Consider the following 9,365-nt stretch of genomic DNA (forward strand, 5'->3'; position numbering starts at 1 on the left):
AAGGGCTTGGAATATGATATTCTAAAGGTCAAAGGAGCTGGGATTAAAACCAAGAATCACCTACCCAGCAAAACTGAGTATCATGTTTCAGGGGAAAATATGGTCATTCAGTGGAATAGAGGACATTCAAGCATTCTTAATGAAAAAAAAAAACAGAGTTGAATAGAAAATTTACATTCAGATACAAGAAGCAAGTGAAGCATGAGAAGGTAAACAGGGAAAAGAAATCATAAGGAACTTATCAAAGTTGAACTATTAACATTTGTACATGGAAAAACAATAATTGTAACTGATGAAACTTTTCTCAGTATGAAAATAGTTGAAGGAAATAGAAATATATATGTATATATACATATATATGTCTATATATGAGAGTATATGGACATATGAATACATATGTGAATGTATGTGTATATATGTTTACAGGTATACATAGATAGAAGGCTCAGGACCAATTTAACAGGAAGGGATGATACTTAAAAGGTGAAATTAAGAGGTGAGAGTGGAATGTAATAAGAGAACATGGGGAGAGACAGAATGGGGTTAACTAACATAGAAGAGGCAAGGGAAAATGGTTACAATGGAGGGGAAGAAAAGGAAGGCAAAAGAGAATGGGTCCACTTTATTCTCATTGAATTTGTCTTGGGGAGGGAATGAAATACACACTGAATAAGGTATCTCACCCTACCAGAGAGTAGGGGGGAAGGGGATGAGAGGGGGGATGTTGGAAGGGAGGTAAGGCTTGGGGGGAGAGAATTTGGAAGCACCCACTTATAAAAGGCTACGGGATCAAAGTAGAGATTAGAATAAGTGGGAGGTGGGATAGGAGGGAGGGAAATATAGTTAGTCTTTTACAATATATCTACTATGCTATTGTTTTCATTAGCTACACATGTACAACTTATACTGACCTGCTTATCTTCTTAGTAAGCGTGGGTGACAAGGGGGTAAAGGAATGCATCTGGAATTTGAAATTTTAAAATCAAATGTGTGTGTGTGTGTATACATATATACATATATATATATACTATTATTAATAGTATTTTACATTTAATTGGGAAATAAGATATAGAAGCACTTGGGCATAGAGATCTACCATTCCCTACTGGAAAAGTAGAAAGGGGTATGGGAGAAAATATGGGAGAGAGCGGATTGGAGGAGGAAATATCCTGTGGGACTGACATTTTGGGGTGGTGGGTAGGAGGAAAATGGGGAGAAAATTTGTAACTGAAGATCTGGAGGAAATTAATGATATAAAACAGAAGTTAATAAAACATTTGAAAAATGGAAAAAAATTAAAAATATAAAAATAATCTCTTAATCATAAAAAATGCTTGAAAATCCTCTATTTCATTCAATAACCATATTTTTCTCTGTAACATTATATTCAGTTTTGCAAGATAGGTGATTCTTGGTTTTAGTCCTAATTCCTTTGACCTCCATAATATCATGTTCCAAGCCCTTCAATTAATGTAGAAACTGCTAGCTCTTGTGCTATCCTAATTGTGTTTCCACAATACTCAACTTTTTTCTTCCTGACTGCTTTCAGTATTTTCTCCTTGACCTGGGCACTATGGAATTTGGCTATAATATTCCTAGAAGTTTTCTTTTTGGGATCTTTTTCAAGAGGCATTTGGTGAATTCTTTCAATTTCTATTTTGCTCTCTGGTTCTAGAACATCAGGGCAATTTTGCCTGATAATTTCTTGAAAGATGGTGTCTAGGCTTTTTTTTGATCATGGCTTTCAGGTAATCCAATAATTTTTAAATTATCTCTCCTGGTTCTATTTTTCAGGTAAATGGTTATCCCAAAGATATTTTTCACATTGCTTCCTATTTTTTCTTCCCTTTGGATTTGTTTTATGATATCTTTTTTTTTTCAAAAAGTCATTAGCTTCCAATTGCTTCAATCAAGTTTTTAAGGTGTTATTCTCTTCAGTGAGTTTTCAAAAAATTCATTTTCCATCTGGCAAACTGTACCATTTAAGGCTTTTGTTCTCCTCATTGGCTTTTGGGGACGCTTTTGCCATTTTAGTTAGTCTATTTTTTAAGGTGTTGTTTCTTTTAGTGTATTTTTGCGTCTCCTTTAGCAGGTTGTTGTTGCACGTTTCATGATTTTTTTTTGTATCATTCTCATTTCTGTTCCCAATTTTTCCTCCACTTCTCTTACTTTATTTTCAAAATCCTTCTTGAGCTCTTCCGTGGCCTGTGACTAGTTTGTATTTTTCTTGGAAGCTTTTTGATGCAGGAGTTCTGATTTCAGTGTCTTCGTCCTGCTCCATGCCTTCATCCTTTTTGGCCCCCCCAAAAACAGGATTCTATGGTCTGTTTGTGCTTCCATTTCTTGCTCATATTGCCAGACAATTTCTTGTCTTTTGAGCACTTTGCCATGGTTGAACTCTGCTTCCAGACTGGAGAGAGCTATGCCCCCAGTTGCTGGGCTTTTTGTAGTTGCTCGAGCTATTAAGAGGGCCTCCTATCTACAGCCCCCACAAGCACTGGCACACTGTTCACACACCCCAGGACCACCACCCAAGTCTGTGATCCAGATCCAAGCAGGTTAAAGCAAGAGTGATTACCCTGTGAATGGTTGCTTGGTCCCCTTGCAATCTGCAAACCAAGAACTCTGGCAGCAGCTCCATGGTGGTGGCTACACAGCCACCTTGCATTTAGCTCTTGCCCTGAGGGTAGGGGCTAGACCAACTCTCCAATCCCTCCCTGTTTCAACAGAGTTCTGCCCTGACCTTTTACATTTTCTTTGTTGTTTATGGGTTGAGAAATCTGGAAACAGCCGCAGCTACTGATGATTCACTCATCTCAAGTCTGCTCCAGCAGGCCTCTGGTCAGGGCCGCCCTGGGATTAAAACAACATGGCTCACAAGTGCCTGTGCTCAGCTCCCAGTTTGGTGCAATAGATCCTTCCTGTCTACCTGTTGAGCTTCCTAACCAGGATATTTGTTTCTTTATGTCACTTTGTGGGTTCTGTAACTCTAAAGTTTGTTTATAGACATTTTTAAAATGTGTTGGAAATGATTGGAGTAGGAGTCCACTCCAAGTTTCTTCTCCATCATCTTGTATTGTCCCCCTTTTATGGAGGAGGAAAGTTCTTTTCTAATTAATTTTATTTTTTTGTTCTTTGTTAATTTGTTTCTTTACTTTTAGTTAACAAGATTCTGTTCCACATTCCCTTGACTTTCAAATTCCCCCCACCCATGGTGGCATGCTATCAAGTATAGGATCTGCAAATACTTTCACTTAGATATTAGTCAGGTTTTGAAGAAAGATTGTAACTGATGGGATGATCAGTGTCTATTGAATATTTTGACATAATTGTGTTTTCTGCTAGTTTTGCTGTTGATGTAATCAATTATACCTATAATTTTCCTGATATTGAACCACCCTTGCATTTCTGGAATAAATATTACCTGTAAAAGTGTATTATTCTCATGATAAGTTGCTGTAGTATTTTTTCTAATATTTTATTTAGAAATTTTACATCTATATTGATAAGGGAAATTAGTCTGTAATTTTCTTTCTGGTTTTTGTCTCTTCCCAGTTTAGGTATCAGTACCATATTTGTGTCATATAAAAAAAATTGGTAGGACTCTTTCTTCTCCAATTTTCCCAAATAGTTTTTAAAATATTGGAGTCAATTGTTCTTTAAATGTTTGGTAGAATTCACTAGTAAATCGGTCTGGCCCTGGAGATTTTTTCCTAGGGAATTCATTGATGGCTTGTTTGATTTCTTTTTCTGGGATGAGGTTATTTAAGTAATTTACTTCCTCTTCAACTATTCTGGGCAATTTATATTTTTGTAAATATTCATCCATTTCAATGATTGTCAAATTTATGTGCATACAATTGGGCAAAATAATTCCTAATTATTGTTTTAATTTCCTCTTCATTGGAGTTAGATTCACCCTTTTCTTTTTTGATACTTGTAACTTGGTTTTCTTCTTTCTTTTTCTTATTATATTGGCTAAAGTTTCATCAATTTTATTGTTTTTTTCATGTAACCAGCTCTTAGTTTTATTTATTAGCTCAATAATTTTCTTCATTTCAATTTTTTTAATCTCTCTTTTGGTTTTCATTACATCTAAATTAGTATTTAATTGGGGATTTTCAATTTGTTCTTTTTCTACCTTTTTCAGTTGCATGCCAAGTTCATTGACTTCCATTTTTTTTCTATTTTATTTATGTATGTATTCAGGGATATGAAACTTCCCCTAAGAAGAGCTTTTGCTGCATCCCACAAGTTTTGGTATGTTATATCATTATTGCTATTCTCTTGAATGAAGTTACTGATTGTTTCTATAATTTCTTCTTTCACCCACTCATTTTTAGTATTAAATTATTTATTTCCAATTAGATTTTATTCTATCTTTTCCTGGCCCTTTATAGCATATAATTTTTATTGCATCATGATCTGAGGATGATGCATTTAATATTTCTGTTTTTCTGCACTAAAGTTTGAGGATTTTATACCCTACTACATGGTCAAATTTTTTATATGTGCCATGTACAGCTGAGAGAAAGTATATTCCTTTTCATCCGCATTCAGTATTCTCTAGAGGTCTACCATATCTATCTTCTCTAAGATTCTATTCTCCTCTTTAACTTCTTTCTTGTTTATTTTGAGGTTAGATTTATCATGTTGAGAGAGGGGGAGATTGAGGTCCCTCATTAGTATAGTTTTGCTATCTATTTCTTCCTCTAACTCACTTAACTTCTAGGAATTTAGATGCTATCCCAAGCAGTGCATAAATGTTTAGTAATGATATTACTTCATTTTCGATGATGCCTTTTAGCTGGATATAGTTTACTTCCTTATCTCTTTAAATTCGATCTATTTTTTTTATTTTGCTTTGTCTGAGATAAGGATTGCTATACTGCTGGTTTTGTTTTGTTTTGTTTTTTACTTTGGCTGAAGCATTATATATTTTATTCCAGCCTTTTACCTTTATACTTTGTGCATCCCCCTGTTTCAGATATGTTTCTTGTAAACAGCATATTGTAGGATTATGGTTTTTAATCCATTCTGCTATCTGCCTCCATTTTATGGGACAGTTCATCCCATTCACATTCACAGTTATGATTATTCTGTCTCTTTTCCTCCACGCTTTCTTTGCCCTGTTTCTCTTTTATTTCCTCCCTTCTTCCTTCCCCTCCTTAAGAGTTTTCCTTTTCACCATTGCCTCCCTCAGTATTTTCTCCTTATCAGACCCCCTCCCTTTTCCTACTTTTCCCCCTTACTTTTTCTTCCCTACCTTATATGCACCCCTCCCTTTTTTTTAGTCCTTTCCCCCTCCTCACTGCCTGTAGGGTATGATAGATTTTTATGCTTAATGTAGTATGTTATTTCTTCCTTGAATGAAGATTGACGAGAATAGATCTCATGCAATGCTCCACTCCCTCCTCTCTTTCTTCCTGTATTATGATAGGTTTTATGTCTCTTCTTGATAGAGTCCTATATTTAACTGATTGTGTTAATCCCTCCCTACACAGGACCAATGAGGGTGAAGTTCCTATAATGTTCATCTCCCTCCCTTCTTTCCCTCTACTATAATATGTTTTTATACCTCTTTGTGTGGCATAATTTACCCTTTCCTGATTTGTTCTTTCCTCTTCTTCCATTGTTGTCCCTTTGCACCCCTTTATAGTTTGCTTTGTTTTTTTATATCATCATTTTGTTTCGTTTATACCCATGTCCTCTCTTTATCTATATCCCTTTAAATGTTGTGATAAATATACAATTCTCAATATTACCAGGTATCAGCTTCCCATATAGGGATGTAAACACTTTGCTCTTATTAAATAACAAGTTATTGGAGAGTAATCTGGAACTATGCCCACAGGACTATAAGTAATTTCATATCGTTTGACCCAGCAATACCACTTCTAGGGCATTAGTTGTATCCCAAAGAGATCATGAAAGCAGAATGAAGACCCATATGTACAAAATTATTTATAGCACCTCTTTTTGTTGTGGCAAAGAATTGGAAATCAAGGGGATGCCTGTTAGTTGGAGAATGGCTAAACAAGTTATGGTATATGAAAGTAATGGAATACTATTGTGCCATAAGAAATGAAGAGCAGATGAACTTCATATCAGCCTGGAGAGGCTTATATGAACTGATGCTGAGTGAGAATAGCAGAACCTGGAAAAATTTTTACACAATTACAGATACAATGTATGTGTGATGACCAACTTTGATAGACCTGACTCTTCTCAGAAATGCAGGGCTAAAGTAAACTCCAAAAGTCTCAAGATGGGGAGAGATGTCTACATTCAGAGAAAGAACCAGAAAGAAGAGTTTGAATACAGATTGAAGCAAATTACCTGCTCTCTTTCTTTTTCTTGTTTTGTTTGGTTTTCTCTTTCCCATTATTCATTCCATCTGTTACAATCCTTCTTTATAACTTGACCAATGTCTAATGTGAAAGTATCTGCAGATCCTCTACCTGATTGTATGCCAACATGGGGATGGGGGAAGAGAAGGGAGGGGGAGAAAATTTAAAACTCAAAGAACTTGAGAACTAAATCTTGTAAATTCAAAGTAAACAAACAAATGAATAAAGACAAAAAATAGTAATAAAATAAATACCAAGTTATGCATGTGTGTTTTTGTTCGTGTGCATGTATGTGTGTGAGTGTGTGTATGTCTGTTTCCCTATTTAACTTTCTATGCCTGTCTTGAGTCTTGTAATTGGAGATCAAATTTTCTATTGAGCTCTGGCTTTTTTTTTTTTTTAAGCAATCGGGGTTAAGTAACTTGCTCAAGGTTACATGGCCAGTTATTATTTCTGGGTGTGGTGCTGAGTATCTGAGCCCGGATTTGATCCAGGTCATCCCAACACTGGAGCCGCTGAGCCACCTGGCCGCCCCTAAGCAAGTGGTGTTAAATAACTTGCTCAAGGTTACACGGCCAGGTGTTTCTGGGTGGGTGTTAAGTATCTGAGCCCAAGATTCGATCAACACTGCAGCCGGTGCTCTTACTCTCTGTGCTACCTGGCCACCCCTGAGCTCTGGTTTTTTCATAAGGAATGTCTTGAACTCCCTTATATCACTGAATGACCATTTCTTTGCCTGAAAGATTATGCTCACTTTTTTCGTGTATAGATGATCCTTATTTGTAACCTGCACTCTTTTGCCTTGTGAAATATCATATTTCAGTCCCTCAGCACTTTCAATGTAGAAGCTGCCAGACACTGTCTAATCCTTACTGTAGTTCTGCAATATTTGAATTGTTTCTTGCAGTATTTTCTCCTTTACCTGATATTTCTGGAATTTGGCTATGATATTTCACAGAGTTTTCAAATTGGCATCCCTTTCAGGAGGTGTCTGTTGGATTCTCTTGATTTCTATTTTACCCTCTGGTTCTAGGATCTCAGGGCAGTTTTAATGATGAGCTCTTGGAAGCTGTTGTCTAGGCTCTTTTTCTCATCATGATTTTCTGGCAGACCAATAATTCTTAGATTATTTCTCCTAGATCTGTTTTCCAGGTCAGTTATTTTTCCCTTGAGATATTTTACCTCTATTTCTAATTTTCCATTCTTGATGTTTTATTTGAATGATTCTTCATACCTCATAGAGTCATTAGCTTCAATTTGGTTGATTCTAATTTTTAGTGAATTGTTTTAATCAATTTTTGAAGCTCCTTTTTACATATGTTTTTTTTTTCCATTTCACACATTTTCTTTTAAAGTAGCTGTTTTCTTCATTGTAATGTTTTCTAAATTTCACAATTTTGATTTTAAAAGAATTAATCATTTTATCTTCTACCTTTCTAATTTGGTTTTCAAAATCCTTCTTGAGCTCTTCTAAGACAAATTTCGGTACTTGAGACCAGTTCATATTCCCTGTTCAGGCTTCAGCTGTGGGTGTGGAGTCAATGCTGTTTCCTTCTGAATTTGGTTCCTCCTGCTCACAATAATAGGATTCTAGAGTCTTTGTCTTTGCAATCTGTTTTACCCATTTTGAGGCAGGGCTTTAGCCATGCCCAACCTCTAGGACGTCCAAGCCTTAACAGTTTTAAAAATTTGCTCTTGGGCAATAATTTCTGTATTTTCAGGGTCAGAGGGGGTATTGGAGCAGCTGGGGTTCAATCTGCTATTCTGATCCCTGGAAGTAAAGATAGGTGTTTTTAAATTTCCAGGCTGTGAGTTGAAAGTCCCAGGAGTGACTGCTGCCAATGCCATGGGGCCTGCATTTTTCTCTTACCCAGGTCCAGCAATTCTCAGCCCTGGGGTGATAGGCCTGGGAATGGCCTTGGGACTGGTAGATCAACTTGCAACCATGCCACCCTGCTCTCTACCACATTTGCCACAATGCCCCACTATCTGTTGTGTGATCAGTGCTGCCTCACTCTCCCTTTTCTAGTTAATTTTAACCTATGTGTCAGAGCCTGGGTTTTTTTTGTTTGTTTGTTTGGGTTTTTTTGCACTATTGTCCCAAAGAGGTGCATTTACATCATTTTGTTTTTCTACATTTCTTTGTGAGTTTTTAATGCCTCAAGACAAGTTCAATTTTTGTGAAAGTATCATGCACAGCTGAAAATAAGTATACTCCTTTGTAATGCCAAGCAAAGGCAACTTCCAAAGTTCAGAACACCAGCACAGTAACTATCCATTTTATTCAGTAACAAATTAAGGCAAAACATTCACAGAACAGAGAAAATAAAAATACAGCATTCACCAAGAGTGATTCAATAATTTTCAAGTACTATTCCACCCCTGATCAGTAAATTCATTTAGTCAATCACAAAGTCATTCTTCTCAAATGGAGATTAGTTTCCAATCATAAACAAAGTACATTCATTTGTTTGGTCACTGAGTACAAAAAAAGTCATTAGTTTCCTACCCCTGGATCACAAATGAATTAAAATTATCAGCAGTTAAAGCCAAACACCTTCTCAAAAGGGGCAGTGGAGAGCACAGAGGCCATCCACCCCTGAGCTACAACAAGGTTAACATATGGTCACAGCATTTAATACCCAAAGAGAGATCTTTTCTTCATCTTGACCCAAGGCAAGTTCTCAGCAATGTCTGTTCCTGGGGAGACAAAGCTTAACAAAGCCACAAGATACATTGCCAGTGTCCTCATCAATGCATTCTCTGTCTGCAGAACAGTCTCAGGACCCCTGAAAATATCAACAAGACCCTCTTCCAGGATTACTGTAAACATACAGTAAGAAAATCCTTCTTCAGGGCTTCTGAACCAACAGCAAGGTTCCAGGACCTCTGCAAGAACAACACTGTCCTTCACCAGGAGATGAATCTGTCAAAATAACATCAAAACAGACAGACAAAATACTGTCATCACAGCCATGTCTCCTCATTACTTGGCAGCTCCTGATGACAGCTCTC

This window comes from Petaurus breviceps, unplaced genomic scaffold (assembly GCF_028583685.1).
Source record: "Petaurus breviceps papuanus isolate PSGF00001 unplaced genomic scaffold, PetGlider_PUasm1.0 90977, whole genome shotgun sequence".
NCBI classification, from domain to species: domain Eukaryota; kingdom Metazoa; phylum Chordata; class Mammalia; order Diprotodontia; family Petauridae; genus Petaurus; species Petaurus breviceps.